The following is an 18,694-nucleotide window of genomic DNA, read 5'->3' as shown; positions in this document are numbered from 1 at the left end:
ATAAGCAAGGTTAGGTTTAGAATAAGAGTTAGGTAAAGGGGTAAGGATAGGGTTAGAGCAAGGGTTACTAGATAGTTCATTTGTAGACTATCCAAAAAAGTGTTACAATCTCCAGTGTTGGAGGATGTTTTCTCACCATGCTCTGTGCATGTTTACAGTTGAGGTCGGAAGTTTACAGACACCTTAGCCAAACACATTTAAACTCAGTCTTTCACAATTCCTGACATTTAATCCTAGTAAACATTCCAACTTTTAGGTCAGTTAGGATCACCACTTTAAGAATGTGAAATGTCAGAATAATAGTAGAGAGAATGATTTATTTCAGCTTTTATTTCTTTCATCACATTCCCAGTGGGTCAGAAGTTTACATACACTCAATTAGTATTTGGTAGCATTGCCTTTAAATTGTTTAACTTGGGTCAAACGTTTCAAGTAGCCTTCCACAAGCTTCCCACAATAAGTTGGGTGAATTTTGGCCCATTCCTCCTAACAGAGCTGGTGTAACTGAGTCAGGTTTGTAGGCCTCCTTGCTCGCACACACTTTTTCAGTTCTGCCCACAAATGTTCTATAGGATTGAGGTCAGGGCTTTGTGATGGCCACTCCAATACCTTGACTTTGTATGCATTGTCCATTTGGAAGACCCATTTGAGACCAAGCTTTAACTTCCTGACTGATGTCTTGAGATGTTGCTTCAATATATCCACGTAATTTTCCTCCCTCATGATGCCATCTATTTTGTGAAGTGCACCAGTCCTTCCTGCAGTAAAGCACCCCCACAACATGATGCTGCCACCCCCGTGCTTCACGGTTGGGATGGTGTTCTTCGGCTTGCAAACCTACCCCTTTTTCCTCCAAACATAACAATGGTCATTATGGCCAAACAGTTCAATTTTTGTTTCATCAGACCAGAGGACATTTCTCTAAAAAGTACGATCTTTGTCCCCATGTGCAGTTGCAAAACGTAGTCTGGCTTTTTTTATGGTAGTTTTGGAGCAGTGGCTTCTTCCTTGCTGTGCGGCCTTTCAGGTTATGTTGATATAGGACTCGTTTTACTGTAGATATAGATACTTTTGTAACTGTTTCCTCCAGCATCTTCACAAGGTTCTTTGCTGTTGTTCTGGGATTGATTTGCACTTTTCACACCAAGGTACATTCGTCAGAAGTCGTGACAATTATAAGTTAAATAATCTGTCTGTGAACAATTGTTGGGAATATTACTTTTGTCATGCACAAAGTAGATGTCCTAACCGACTTGCCAAAACCATAGTGTGTTAACAAGAAATTTGTGGAGTGGTTGAAAAACTAGTTTTAATGACTCCAACCTAAGTGTATGTAAACTTCTGACTTCAACTCTAAATTAAGACCTGGGAAATGGTTACAGGGGAGAGGAGGAGGGATGAATGAGCCAAATGGAAGATTAGGTGACCGATTCATGCACCTATCAATATAACACAATGTCACCCCTACCCGCTCTGACATAGTGTACTCACTAAACACAAATACCGCATTTGTAAATTATTTCTGAGTGTTGAAGTGTGCCCCTGGCTGTCCGTAAATAAATAAAAGTACAAGAATAGTGCCATCTGGTTTGCTTAATATAAGGAATTTAATGTATTGCATTTACTTGTACTTTGTACTTTTAGTATGAGGAATAATTTCTCCACCACTGCACTTTAAAACCAGAAACTTTTAGACTTTTACTCAAGTAGTATTTTACTGGGTGGCTTTCACTTTTTCGATGAAGGTATCTTTACTTTTACTCAAGTATGACAATTTAGACCAGGTGGCGAATCGCATCTCTGCATGTCTGGCAGACATATCAGTGTGGATGACGGATCACCACCTCAAGCTGAACCTCGGCAAGACGGAGCTGCTCTTCCTCCCGGGGAAGGACTGCCCGTTCCATGATCTCGCCATCACGGTTGACAACTCCATTGTGTCCTCCTCCCAGAGCGCTAAGAACCTTGGCGTGATCCTGGACAACACCCTGTCGTTCTCAACTAACATCAAGGCGGTGGCCCGTTCCTGTAGGTTCATGCTCTACAACATCCGCAGAGTACGACCCTGCCTCACACAGGAAGCGGCGCAGGTCCTAATCCAGGCACTTGTCATCTCCCGTCTGGATTACTGCAACTCGCTGTTGGCTGGGCTCCCTGCCTGTGCCATTAAACCCCTACAACTCATCCAGAACGCCGCAGCCCGTCTGGTGTTCAACCTTCCCAAGTTCTCTCACGTCACCCCGCTCCTCCGCTCTCTCCACTGGCTTCCAGTTGAAGCTCGCATCCGCTACAAGACCATGGTGCTTGCCTACGGAGCTGTGAGGGGAACGGCACCTCAGTACCTCCAGGCTCTGATCAGGCCCTACACCCAAACAAGGGCACTGCGTTCATCCACCTCTGGCCTGCTCGCCTCCCTACCACTGAGGAAGTACAGTTCCCGCTCAGCCCAGTCAAAACTGTTCGCTGCTCTGGCCCCCAATGGTGGAACAAACTCCCTCACGACGCCAGGACAGCGGAGTCAATCACCACCTTCCGGAGACACCTGAAACCCCACCTCTTTAAGAAATACCTAGGATAGGATAAAGTAATCCTTCTCACCCCCTTAAAAGATTTAGATGCACTATTGTAAAGTGGCTGTTCCACTGGATGTCATAAGGTGAATGCACCAATTTGTAAGTCGCTCTGGATAAAAGCGTCTGCTAAATGACTTAAATGTAAATGTAAATGTAGTACTTTTTATGTGTGTGTGTGTGTGTGTGTGTGTGTGTGTGTGTGTGTGTGTGTGTGTGTGTGTGTGTGTGTGTGTGTGTGTGTGTGTGTGTGTGTGTGTGTGTGTGTGTGTGTGTGTGTGTGTGTGTGTGTGTGTGTGTGTGTGTGTGTGTGTGTGTGTGTGTGTGTGTGTGCTTCTGTATGTGGCTGGAGCAAGTGTCAATCATAACCTAAAATAGAACTCTTACCACCAAAAAAGCACTCTCCCATTCAGCCTCTTGGTCCTAGACTTTGGGATCGTTAAACGGCCAGTGCCAGAGGACCTGAGGGACCTACTGGGTACATAACTTAAAAGCGTGTCTGTATTGGGGTGATTTAAAAACAAACAGAATAATCTTAAAATGAATTGTAAAACTCACAGGCAGCCAGTGCAGAGACCTTAAAACCGATGAAATGTATGCTCTCCAACTGGCCTTGGTCAGTATCGGTGCTGCAGCATTACAGTAGTCAACCCTGCTTGTAATAAAAGCATGGATGAGGCACTCTGCATCAGCCTGAGAGAGAAACGGCCGCACCTTGGCAATGTTCCTCAGGTGGTGAAAAGCTATTTTGTTCATGTTCCTAATGTGTGACTCGAAACTGAGTTCAGAATCTAAAATAACGACGAGGTGTTTTACCTGGTGTTTTAATTTTATTGCCCGTAAATTAAAATGCCAGATTCTCTATCTGTGCTTTGGCTCCAACAATAAGTACCCCAGTCTTGACTTGGACAAGATGTTAGAAAATTATTATATTGGTCTCATGACTTCAATGGGATTTGTTAGCATTTGGAAACAGTGCCCGGGAAACTAAACCATAGCATGGTTTGCTCTCATATCTTGTCCATAGACTGCTTACAGACTAAGAAAACCAATATGTAATTATGTAATTTCTGTGAACTATTCCTTTGAGGTTTGTATTATGTGATGTGCTGTATCGCACAGAGCAGCTGTGTGGTTAGAGCAATGGGGAGTCTTATTAAGTGTGGTGTGGTGTGGTGTGGGTGTGTGTGTGTGTGTGTGTGTGTGTGTGTGTGTGTGTGTGTGTGTGTGTGTGTGTGTGTGTGTGTGTGTGTGTGTGTGTGTGTGTGTGTGTGTGTGTGTGTGTGTGTGTGTGTGTGTGTGTGTGTGTGTGTGTGTGTGTGTGTGTGTGTGAAGGTGGAGGTTACAGACACGTTAGCAGCACATTCCTGCAGAATGAGCAGCATGCAGCTCAGGGTAATGAGGAGAACACATGTGAAGAACTCTTTCCCTCAGCCCTTTTCTCCCTCACTCTCTCTTGTCCCTCAGGTTCTCCCCTCTCACTCACTCACTCACTCCCTCTCTCCTTTCTTTCAACCCTCCATAACCCTGACTGTTACTGCACCCTACACCCATATCTCATCTATAAACCCCAGTGTTACTGCACCCTACACCCATATCTCATCTATAAACCCCAGTGTTACTGCACCCTACACCCATATCTCATCTATAAACCCCAGTGTTACTGCACCCTACACACATATCTCATCTATAAACCCCAGTGTTACTGCACCCTACACCCATATCTCATCTATAAACCCCAGTGTTACTGCACCCTACACCCATATCTCATCTATAAACCCCAGTGTTACTGCACCCTACTCCCATATCTAATCTATAAACCCCAGTGTTACTGCACCCTACATCCATATCTCATCTATAAACCCAAGTGTTACTGCACCCTACACCCATATCTCATCTATAAACCCCAGTGTTACTGCACCCTACACCCATATCTCATCTATAAACCCCAGTGTTACTGCACCCTACTCCCATATGTCATCTATAAACCCCAGTGTCAATGCACCCTACACCCATATGTCATCTATAAACCCCAGTGTTACTGCACCCTACTCCCATATGTCATCTATAAACCCCAGTGTCAATGCACCCTACACCCATATCTCATCTATAAACCCCAGTGTTACTGCACCCTACTCCCATATCTCATCTATAAACCCCAGTGTTACTGCACCCTACTCCCATATCTCATCTATAAACCCCAGTGTTACTGCACCCTACTCCCATATCTCATCTATAAACCCCAGTGTTACTGCACCCTACTCCCATATCTCATCTATAAACCCCAGTGTTACTGCACCCTACTCCCATATCTCATCTATAAACCCCAGTGTTACTGCACCCTACTCCCATATCTCATCTATAAACCCCAGTGTTACTGCACCCTACTCCCATATCTCATCTATAAACCCCAGTGCTACTGCACCTACACCCATATCTCAGCTATAAACCCCAGTGTTACTGCACCCTACACCCATATCTCATCTATAAACCCCAGTGTTACTGCACCCTACTCCCATATGTCATCTATAAACCCCAGTGTCAATGCACCCTACACCCATATGTCATCTATAAACCCCAGTGTTACTGCACCCTACACCCATATCTCATCTATAAACCCCAGTGTTAATGCACCCTACACCCATATCTCATCTATAAACCCCAGTGTTACTGCACCCTACTCCCATATCTCATCTATAAACCCCAGTGTTACTGCACCCTACTCCCATATGTCATCTATAAACCCCAGTGTTACTGCACCCTACTCCCATATGTCATCTATAAACCCCAGTGTCAATGCACCCTACTCCCATATGTCATCTATAAACCCCAGTGTTACTGCACCCGACACCCATATCTCATCTATAAACCCCAGTGTTAATGCACCCTACACCCATATCTCATCTATAAACCCCAGTGTTACTGCACCCTCTCCCATATCTCATCTATAAACCCCAGTGTCAATGCACCCTACACCCATATGTCATCTATAAACCCCAGTGTTACTGCACCCGGCACCCATATCTCATCTATAAACCCCAGTGTTACTATACTCGACACCCATATCTCCTCTCATCATATAAACCCCAGTATTAATGCACCCGACACCCATATCTCATCTATAAACCCCAGCGTTACTATACTCGACACCCATATCTCATCTATTAACCCCAGTGCTACTGCACCCTACACCCATATCTCATCTATAAACCCCAGTGTTACTGCACCCTACTCCCATATCTCATCTATAAACCCCAGTGTTACTGCACCCTACTCCCATATCTCATCTACAAACCCTAGTGTTACTGCACCCTACTCCCATATCTCATCTATAAACCACAGTGTCAATGCACCCTACTCCCATATCTCATCTATAAACCCCAGTGTTACACCCTACTCCCATATCTCATCTATAAACCCCAGTGTTACTGCACCCTACTCCCATATCTCATCTATAAACCCCAGTGTTACTGCACCCTACACCCATATCTCATCTATAAACCCCAGTGTTACTGCACCCTACTCCCATATCTCATCTATAAACCCCAGTGTTATCTATAAACACCCTACACCCATATCTCATCTATAAACCCCAGTGTTACTGCACCCATATCTCATCTATAAACCCCAGCGTTACTATACCCAGACACCCATATCTCATCTATTAACCCCAGTGCTACTGCAAACCCCTACATATCTCATCTATAAACCCCAGTGTTACTGCACCCTACTCCCATATCTCATCTATAAACCCCAGTGTTACTGCACCCTACTATAAACAAACCCTAGTGTTACTGCACCCTACTCCCATATCTCATCTATAAACCCCAGTGTCAATGCACCCTACTCCCATATCTCATCTATAAACCCCAGTGTTACTGCACCCTACTCCCATATCTCATCTATAAACCCCAGTGTTACTGCACCCTACTCCCATATCTCATCTATAAACCCCAGTGTTACTGCACCCTACAGTGTTACTGCACCCTACTCCCATATCTCATCTATAAACCCTGCAGTGTCTCATCTATAAACCCCAGTGTCAATGCACCCTACACCCATATCTCCTCTCATCATATAAACCCCAGTATTAATGCACCCGACACCCATATCTCATCTATAAACCCCAGCGTTACTATACCCGACACCCATATCTCATCTATAAACCCCAGTGCTACTGCACCCTACACCCATATCTCATCTAGAAACCCCAGTGTTACTGCACCCTACTCCCATATCTCATCTAGAAACCCCAGTGTTACTGCACCCTACTCCCATATCTCATCTATAACCCCAGTGTTACTGCACCCTACATCCATATCTCATCTATAAACCCCAGTGTTACTGCACCCTACTCCCATATCTAATCTATAAACCCCAGTGTTACTGCACCCTACTCCCATATCTCATCTATAAACCCCAGTGTCAATGCACCCTACTCCCATATCTAATCTAGAAACCCCAGTGTTACCCTACTCCCATATCTAATCTATAAACCCCAGTGTTACTGCACCCTACTCCCATATGTCATCTATAAACCCCAGTGTTACTGCACCCTACTCCCATATCTAATCTATAAACCCCAGTGTTACTGCACCCTACTCCCATATCTCATCTATAAACCCCAGTGTCAATGCACCCTACTCCCATATCTAATCTATAAACCCCAGTGTTACTGCACCCTACTCCCATATCTCATCTATAAACCCCAGTGTCAATGCACCCTACTCCCATATCTAATCTAGAAACCCCAGTGTTACTGCACCCTACTCCATATCTAATCTATAAACCCCAGTGTTACTGCACCCTACTCCCATATGTCATCTATAAACCCCAGTGTTACTGCACCCTACTCCCATATCTAATCTATAAACCCCAGTGTTACTGCACCCTACTCCCATATCTCATCTATAAACCCCAGTGTCAATGCACCCTACTCCCATATCTAATCTAGAAACCCCAGTGTTACTGCACCCTACTCCCATATCTAATCTATAAACCCCAGTGTTACTGCACCCTACTCCCATATGTCATCTATAAACCCCAGTGTCAATGCACCCTACTCCCATATCTAATCTATAAACCCCAGTGTTACTGCACCCTACTCCCATATGTCATCTATAAACCCCAGTGTTACTGCACCCGACACCCATATCTCATCTATAAACCCCAGTGTTAATGCACCCTACACCCATATCTCATCTATAAACCCCAGTGTTACTGCACCCTACTCCCATATCTCATCTATAAACCCCAGTGTCAATGCACCCTACACCCATATGTCATCTATAAACCCCAGTGTTACTGCACCCGGCACCCATATCTCATCTATAAACCCCAGTGTTACTATACTCTACACCCATATCTCCTCTCATCATATAAACCCCAGTATTAATGCACCCGACACCCATATCTCATCTATAAACCCCAGCGTTACTATACTCGACACCCATATCTCATCTATAAACCCCAGTGCTACTGCACCCTACACCCATATCTCATCTATAAACCCCAGTGTTACTGCACCCTACTCCCATATCTCATCTATAAACCCCAGTGTTACTGCACCCTACACCCATATCTCATCTCAACATATAAACCCCAGTGTCAATGCACCCGCCACCCATATCTCATCTATAAACCCCAGTGCTACTGCACCCTACACCCATATCTCATCTATAAACCCCAGTGTTACTGCACCCTACACCCATATCTCATCTATAAACCCCAGTGTTACTGCACCCTACTCCCATATCTCATCTATAAACCCCAGTGTCAATGCACCCTACACCCATATGTCATCTATAAACCCCAGTGTTACTGCACCCGGCACCCATATCTCATCTATAAACCCCAGTGTTACTATACTGACACCCATATCTCCTCTCATCATATAAACCCCAGTATTAATGCACCCGACACCCATATCTCATCTATAAACCCCAGCGTTACTATACTCGACACCCATATCTCATCTATAAACCCCAGTGCTACTGCACCCTACACCCATATCTCATCTATAAACCCCAGTGTTACTGCACCCTACTCCCATATCTCATCTATAAACCCCAGTGTTACTGCACCCTACTCCCATATCTCATCTACAAACCCTAGTGTTACTGCACCCTACTCCCATATCTCATCTATAAACCCCAGTGTCAATGCACCCTACTCCCATATCTCATCTATAAACCCCAGTGTTACTGCACCCTACTCCCATATCTCATCTATAAACCCCAGTGTTACTGCACCCTACTCCCATATCTCATCTATAAACCCCAGTGTTACTGCACCCTACACCCATATCTCATCTCTAAACCCCAGTGTTACTGCACCCTACTCCCATATCTCATCTATAAACCCGTGTTACTGCACCCGCCACCCATATCTCATCTATAAACCCCAGTGTCAATGCACCCTACACCCATATCTCATCATATAAACCCCAGTGTTACTGCACCCTACACCCATATCTCATCTATAAACCCCAGCGTTACTATACTCGACACCCATATCTCATCTATAAACCCCAGTGCTACTGCACCCTACACCCATATCTCATCTAGAAACCCCAGTGTTACTGCACCCTACTCCCATATCTCATCTATAAACCCCAGTGTTACTGCACCCTACTCCCATATCTCATCTATAAACCCCAGTGTTACTGCACCCTACTCCCATATCTCATCTATAAACCCCAGTGTTACTGCACCCTACTCCCATATCTCATCTATAAACCCCAGTGTTACTGCACCCTACTCCCATATGTCATCTATAAACCCCAGTGTCAATGCACCCTACTCCCATATCTAATCTATAAACCCCAGTGTTACTGCACCCTACTCCCATATGTCATCTATAAACCCCAGTGTTACTGCACCCGACACCCATATCTCATCTATAAACCCCAGTGTTAATGCACCCTACACCCATATCTCATCTATAAACCCCAGTGTTACTGCACCCTACTCCCATATCTCATCTAGAAACCCCAGTGTTACTGCACCCTACACCCATATCTCATCTCATCATATAAACCCCAGTATTAATGCACCCGACACCCATATCTCATCTATAAACCCCAGCGTTACTATACTCGACACCCATATCTCATCTATAAACCCCAGTATTAATGCACCCGACACCCATATCTCATCTATAAACCCCAGCGTTACTATACCCGACACCCATATCTCATCTATAAACCCCAGTGCTACTGCACCCTACACCCATATCTCATCTATAAACCCCAGTGTTACTGCACCCTACTCCCATATCTCATCTATAAACCCCAGTGTTACTGCACCCTACTCCCATATCTCATCTATAGCACCCAGTGTCAATGCACCCGCCACCCATATCTCATCTATAAACCCCAGTGCTACTGCACCCTACACCCATACCTCATCTATAAACCCCAGTGTTACTGCACCCTACACCCATATCTCATCTATAAACCCCAGTGTTACTGCACCCTACTCCCATATGTCATCTATAAACCCCAGTGTCAATGCACCCTACACCCATATGTCATCTATAAACCCCAGTGTTACTGCACCCTACACCCATATCTCATCTATAAACCCCAGTGTTACTGCACCCTACACCCATATCTCATCTATAAACCCCAGTGCTACTGCACCCTACTCCCATATCTCATCTAGAAACCCCAGTGTTACTGCACCCTACTCCCATATCTCATCTATAAACCCCAGTGTTACTGCACCCGCCACCCATATCTCATCTATAAACCCCAGTGTCAATGCACCCTACACCCATATCTCCTCTCATCATATAAACCCCAGTGTTAATGCACCCGACACCCATATCTCATCTATAAACCCCAGCGTTACTGCCCGACACCCATATCTCATCTATAAACCCCAGTGCTACTGCACCCTACACCCATATCTCATCTAGAAACCCCAGTGTTACTGCACCCTACTCCCATATCTCATCTAGAAACCCCAGTGTTACTGCACCCTACTCCCATATCTCATCTATTAACCCCAGTGTTACTGCACCCTACTCCCATATCTCATCTAGAAACCCCAGTGTTACTGCACCCTACTCCCATATCTCATCTATTAACCCCAGTGCTACTGCACCCTACACCCATATCTCATCTAGAAACCCCAGTGTTACTGCACCCTACTCCCATATCTCATCTAGAAACCCCAGTGTTACTGCACCCTACTCCCATATCTCATCTATAAACCCCAGTGTTACTGCACCCTACTCCCATATGTCATCTATAAACCCCAGTGTTACTGCACCCTACTCCCATATGTCATCTATAAACCCCAGTGTCAATGCACCCTACTCCCATATCTAATCTATAAACCCCAGTGTTACTGCACCCTACTCCCATATGTCATCTATAAACCCCAGTGTTACTGCACCCGACACCCATATCTCATCTATAAACCCCAGTGTTAATGCACCCTACACCCATATCTCATCTATAAACCCCAGTGTTACTGCACCCTACTCCCATATCTCATCTATAAACCCCAGTGTCAATGCACCCTACACCCATATGTCATCTATAAACCCCAGTGTTACTGCACCCGGCACCCATATCTCATCTATAAACCCCAGTGTTACTATACTCGACACCCATATCTCCTCTCATCATATAAACCCCAGTATTAATGCACCCGACACCCATATCTCATCTATAAACCCCAGCGTTACTATACTCACCCATATCTCATCTATAAACCCCAGTGCTACTGCACCCTACACCCATATCTCATCTATAAACCCCAGTGTTACTGCACCCTACTCCCATATCTCATCTATAAACCCCAGTGTTACTGCACCCTACTCCCATATCTCATCTATAAACCCAGTGTCAATGCACCCGCCACCCATATCTCATCTATAAACCCCAGTGCTACTGCACCCTACACCCATACCTCATCTATAAACCCCAGTGTTACTGCACCCTACACCCATATCTCATCTATAAACCCCAGTGTTACTGCACCCTACTCCCATATGTCATCTATAAACCCCAGTGTCAATGCACCCTACACCCATATGTCATCTATAAACCCCAGTGTTACTGCACCCGACACCCATATCTCATCTATAAACCCCAGTGTTACTGCACCCGACACCCATATCTCATCTATAAACCCCAGTGCTACTGCACCCTACTCCCATATGTCATCTATAAACCCCAGTGTTACTGCACCCTACTCCCATATGTCATCTATAAACCCCAGTGTCAATGCACCCTACTCCCATATCTCATCTATAAACCCCAGTGTTACTGCACCCTACTCCCATATCTAATCTATAAACCCCAGTGTTACTGCACCCTACTCCCATATGTCATCTATAAACCCCAGTGTTACTGCACCCGACACCCATATCTCATCTATAAACCCCAGTGTTAATGCACCCTACACCCATATCTCATCTATAAACCCCAGTGTTACTGCACCCTACTCCCATATCTCATCTATAAACCCCAGTGTCAATGCACCCTACACCCATATCTCATCTATAAACCCCAGTGTTACTGCACCCGGCACCCATATCTCATCTATAAACCCCAGTGTTACTATACTCATCTACACCCATATCTCCTCTCATCATATAAACCCCAGTATTAATGCACCCTACACCCATATCTCATCTATAAACCCCAGCGTTACTATACTCGACACCCATATCTCATCTATAAACCCCAGTGCTACTGCACCCTACACCCATATCTCATCTATAAACCCCAGTGTTACTGCACCCTACTCCCATATCTCATCTATAAACCCCAGTGTTACTGCACCCTACTCCCATATCTCATCTACAAACCCTAGTGTTACTGCACCCTACTCCCATATCTCATCTATAAACCCCAGTGTCAATGCACCCTACTCCCATATCTCATCTATAAACCCCAGTGTTACTGCACCCTACACCCATATCTCATCTATAAACCCCAGTGTTACTGCACCCTACTCCCATATCTCATCTATAAACCCCAGTGTTACTGCACCCTACACCCATATCTCATCTATAAACCCCAGTGTTACTGCACCCTACTCCCATATCTCATCTATAAACCCCAGTGTTACTGCACCCTACACCCATATCTCATCTATAAACCCCAGTGTCAATGCACCCTACACCCATATCTCCTCTCATCATATAAACCCCAGTATTAATGCACCCGACACCCATATCTCATCTATAAACCCCAGCGTTACTATACTCGACACCCATATCTCATCTATAAACCCCAGTGCTACTGCACCCTACACCCATATCTCATCTAGAAACCCCAGTGTTACTGCACCCTACTCCCATATCTCATCTATAAACCCCAGTGTTACTGCACCCTACTCCCATATCTCATCTATAAACCCCAGTGTTACTGCACCCTACACCCATATCTCATCTATAAACCCCAGCGTTACTATACTCGACACCCATATCTCATATAAAACCCCAGTGTTACTGCACCCGACACCCATATCTCATCTATAAACCCCAGTGCTACTGCACCCTACTCCCATATCTCATCTATAAACCCTAGTGTTACTGCACCCTACTCCCATATCTCATCTACAAACCCCAGTGTTACTGCACCCTACACCCATATCTCATCTATAAACCCCAGTGTTACTGCACCCTACTCCAATATCTCATCTACAAACCCTAGTGCTACTGCACCCTACACCCATATCTCATCTATAAACCCCAGTATTAATGCACCCGACACCCATATCTCATCTATAAACCCCAGCGTTACTATACCCGACACCCATATCTCATCTATAAACCCCAGTGCTACTGCACCCTACACCCATATCTCATCTATAAACCCCAGTGTTACTGCACCCTACTCCCATATCTCATCTATAAACCCCAGTGTCAATGCACCCTACACCCATATCTCCTCTCATCATATAAACCCCAGTATTAATGCACTCGACACCCATATCTCATCTATAAACCCCAGTGTTACTGCACCCGCCACCCATATCTCATCTATAAACCCCAGTGTTACTGCACCCTACTCCCATATCTCATCTATAAACCCCAGTGTTACTGCACCCGCCACCCATATCTCATCTATAAACCCCAGTGTTACTGCACCCTACACCCATATCTCATCTATAAACCCCAGTGTTACTGCACCCTACACCCATATCTCATCTATAAACCCCAGTGTTACTGCACCCTACTCCCATATCTCATCTATAAACCCCAGTGTTACTGCACCCTACACCCATATCTCATCTATAAACCCCAGTATTAATGCACCCGACACCCATATCTCATCTATAAACCCCAGCGTTACTATACCCGACACCCATATCTCATCTATAAACCCCAGTGTTACTGCACCCTACACCCATATCTCATCTATAAACCCCAGTGTTACTGCACCCTACTCCCATATCTCATCTATAAACCCCAGTGTTACTGCACCCTACACCCATATCTCATCTATAAACCCCAGTGTTACTGCACCCTACTCCCATATCTCATCTATAAACCCCAGTGTTACTGCACCCTACACCCATATCTCATCTATAAACCCCAGTGTTACTGCACCCTACACCCATATCTCATCTATAAACCCCAGTGTTACTGCACCCTACTCCCATATCTCATCTATAAACCCCAGTGTTACTGCACCCTACTCCCATATCTCATCTATAAACCCCAGTGTTACTGCACCCTACACCCATATCTCATCTATAAACCCCAGTGTTACTGCACCCTACTCCCATATCTCATCTATAAACCCCAGTGTTACTGCACCCGCCACCCATATCACAACTATAACCCCCACTGTTACAGTTTCTGCACCTTATCCCCACTATTCCAGCAGCTGTTTCCCAATCATAGGCCAGCCATAATCAGGTCAACTGGGAAAAGTGCTGCAGGAACGTTCTGTTCTGTCATTGTCAAAGATGATTGGGATGATTCTACTGTTTAGATCTCTATCTGTGCTTTGTGGCGGCAGGTATCCTAGTAGTTAGAGCGTTGGGCCAGTAACCGAAAGGTTGCTGGATCGAATCCCCAAGCTGACAAGGTTCAAATCTGTTGTTCTGCCCCTGAACAAGGCAGTTAACCCACTGCTCCTGGGTAGGTGTCATTGTAGATAAGAATTTGTTCAAAAATGAATACATCCCAGAGCTGATGAACTTAGACTAGGCCTAGTTAAATCAATTAAAAAATGAATACATCCCAGAGCTGATGAACTTAGACTGAGTCCTAAATGGCACCCTATTCCCTATGTAGTGTACTTGTTTTGACCAGTGCCCATAGGGGTAGGACTCAGTCTAAGTTCATCAGCTAATAATAATAATAATAATAATAATAATAATTTAACTTAGGCAAGTCAGTTAAGAACCAATTCATCAAGATTTATTCCACATTTTGCCTGAATTCAAAATTGAATCTACTCACCATAACTCATAAAAACAAAGTGAAAATGTGTTTTTAGAAATTTTTGCAAATGTATAAAAAAATTAAATACAGAAAACTCATCAAAAGTTTGGGGTCGCTTAGAAATGTCCTTCTTTTTGAAAGAAAAGCACATTTATTGTCCATCAACATCAAATTGATGAGAAATACAGTGTAGAAATGTTTTATGTTGAAGCTGAAAACGGCAGATTTTTTTATGGAATATATTAACATTTTATCAGCAACCATCCCTCCTACAGTGTCTTGCAAAAGCATTCATCCCCTTGGTGTTTTTCCTATTTTGTTGCATTACAACCTGTCATTTAAATTGACAAAATACACAAAATAGTCCAAATTGGTGAAGTGAAATGAAAAAATGTACTTGTTTAAAAACAATTCTCAAAAAGAAAAAACTGAAAACTGGTGTGTGCATATGTATTCACCCCCTTTACTATGAAGCCCCTAAATAAGATCTGGTGCAACCAATTACCTTCAGAAGTCATATAATTAGTTCAATAAAGTCTAACTGTGTGCAATCTAAGTGTCACATGATCTGTCACATGACCTCAAAATATATACATCTGTTCTGAAAGGAGCCGGAGTCCACCAAGCAAGCGGCACCATGAAGACCAAGGAGCTCTCCAAACAGGTCAGGGATACATTTGTGAAGAAGTACAGATCAGGTTTGGGTTATAAAAAAATATCTGAAACTTTGAACATCCCACGGAGCACGATTAAATCCATTAATAAAAAATGGAAAGAATATGACACCACAACAAACCTGCCAAGAGAGGGCTGCCCACCAAAACTCATGTACCAGGCAAGGAAGGCATTAATCAGAGAGGCAACTAAGAGACCAAAGATAACCCTGAAGGAGCTGCAAAGCTCCACAGGGGAGATTGGAGCATCTGTCCATCGGACCACTTTAAGCCATACACTCCATAGAGCTGGGCTTTACGTAAGAGTGGCCAGAAAAAAAGCGGAGATTGAAGTATCTGTCCATAGGACCGCTTTAAGCCATACAAATCAAATCAAAAAGTTTATTTGTCACGTGCGCTGAACACAACAGGTGTAGTAGACCTTACAGTAAAATGCTTACTTACAGGCCCTAACCAACAGTGCAATTTTAAAGAAAAAAAATAGGTATTAGGTGAACAATAGATAAGTAAAGATTTTTTTTAAACAGTAAAATGACAGTGAAAAATAATAGTAGCGAGGCTATATACAGTAGCGAGGCTATATACAGTAGCGAGCCTATATACAGTACATTTACATTACATTTAAGTCATTTAGCAGACGCTCTTATCCAGAGCGACTTACAAATTGGTGCATTCACCTTATGACATCCAGTGGAACAGCCACTTTACAATAGTGCATCTAAATCTTTTAAGGGGGGATTACTTTATCCTATCCTAGGTATTCCTTAAAGAGGTGGGGTTTCAGGTGTCTCCGGAAGGTGGTGATTGACTCCGCTGTCCTGGCGTCGTGAGGGAGTGTGTTCCACCATTGGGGAGCCAGAGCAGCGAACAGTTTTGACTGGGCTGAGCGGGAACTGTACTTCCTCAGTGGTAGGGAGGCGAGCAGGCCAGAGGTGGATGAACGCAGTGCCCTTGTTTGGGTGTAGGGACTGATCAGAGCCTGGAGGTACTGAGGTGCCGTTCCCCTCACAGCTCCGTAGGCAAGCACCATGGTCTTGTAGCGGATGCGAGCTTCAACTGGAAGCCAGTGGAGAGAGCGGAGGAGCGGGGTGACGTGAGAGAACTTGGGAAGGTTGAACACCAGACGGGCTGCGGCGTTCTGGATGAGTTGTAGGGGTTTAATGGCACAGGCAGGGAGCCCAGCCAACAGCGAGTTGCAGTAATCCAGACGGGAGATGACAAGTGCCTGGATTAGGACCTGCGCCGCTTCCTGTGTGAGGCAGGGTCGTACTCTGCGGATGTTGTAGAGCATGAACCTACAGGAACGGGCTACCGCCTTGATGTTAGTTGAGAACGACAGGGTGTTGTCCAGGATCACGCCAAGGTTCTTAGCGCTCTGGGAGGAGGACACAATGGAGTTGTCAACCGTGATGGTTGTGGTGTAGAGTAGAGAGGCTATATACAGTAGCGAGCCTATATACAGTAGCGAGGCTATATACAGTAGCGAGGCTATATACAGTAGCGAGCCTATATACAGTAGCGAGGCTATATACAGTAGAGAGGCTATATACAGTAGCGAGGCTATATACAGTAGCGAGGCTATATACAGTAGAGAGGCTATATACAGTAGCGAGGCTATATACAGTAGAGAGGCTATATACAGTAGCGAGATTATATACAGTAGAGAGGCTATATACAGTAGCGAGGCTATATAGAGTAGAGAGGCTATATACAGTAGCGAGCCTATATAGAGTAGCGAGGCTATATACAGTAGAGAGGCTATATACAGTAGCGAGATTATATACAGTAGAGAGGCTATATACAGTAGCGAGGCTATATAGAGTAGAGAGGCTATATACAGTAGCGAGGCTATATACAGTAGAGAGAATATATACATTAGCGAGGCTATATACAGTAGCGAGCCTATATACAGTAGCGAGGCTATATACAGTAGAGAGGCTATATACAGTAGAGAGGCTATATACAGTAGCGAGGCTATATACAGTAGGAGGCGATATATAGTAGCGGAGCTATATACAGTAGCGAGGCTATATACAGTAGCGAGGCTATATACAGTAGCAGGGCTATATACAGTAGCTGGGCTATATACAGTATCGAGGCTATATACAGTAGCGAGGCTATATATAGTATCGAGGCTATAACAGTAGCGAGGCTATATACAGTAGCGAGGCTATATACACTAGCGAGGCTATATACAGTAGTGAGGCTATAACAGTAGCGAGGCTATATACAGGCACCGGTTAGTCAAGCTAATTGAGGTAGTATGTATGTGTAGGTATGGTTAAAGTGACTATGCATATATGATTAGCAGAGAGTAGCAGTAGCGTAAAAGAGGGGTTGGCGGGTGGTGGGACACAATGCAGGTAGCCAATGTGCGGGGGCACCGGTTTGTCGGGCTAATTGAGGTAGTATGTACATGAATGTATAAGTTAAGTCGACCCTCTACTTTTTCGAACATTCTGTTAAAAATTGCGCAACATTTCAGCGCCCTGCTACTCAGGCCAGGAATATAGTATATGCATATGATTAGTATGTGTGGATAGAAAACACTCAAATGTTTATAAAACTGGTTAAATCACGGCTGTGACTATAACAGAACGTGCGTTTCATCGAAAAGTGCAGGAATATCTGATCACTGAAAATGGAAAAAAATATCCAAACTTCAAGGAATTGTTCAAAGTGAATCGAATTAAATGAGGCCGAGGTTGCAGTGCCTACAGCTTCCACACATTGTCTAGAGTCTTGTCATTTGATTCGCAATTGATTCTTGGTCTAACCAAATCAAGGGAATCGATTCCCTCCGGTCTCCGACTGGATGTTTTGGTCGAGCTCTCTCCAAGACATTTTTTCGAAACAGACACCTATAGAATTGACATCGCCTCCTGATGAATTTTATCGCTTATTAACGTGTACTAATACCTAAAGTTGCATTACAAAAGTATTTCGAAGTGTTTTGTGAAAGTTTATCGTCGACTTTTTGAATTTTAAAAATGACGTTACGTTATGAAACGCAATTTTTTTCCGTTTATCACA

Source organism: Oncorhynchus keta, chromosome 21 (genome assembly GCF_023373465.1).
Source record: "Oncorhynchus keta strain PuntledgeMale-10-30-2019 chromosome 21, Oket_V2, whole genome shotgun sequence".
Classification (NCBI taxonomy): domain Eukaryota; kingdom Metazoa; phylum Chordata; class Actinopteri; order Salmoniformes; family Salmonidae; genus Oncorhynchus; species Oncorhynchus keta.
Note: the sequence above shows the minus strand (reverse complement) of the source record.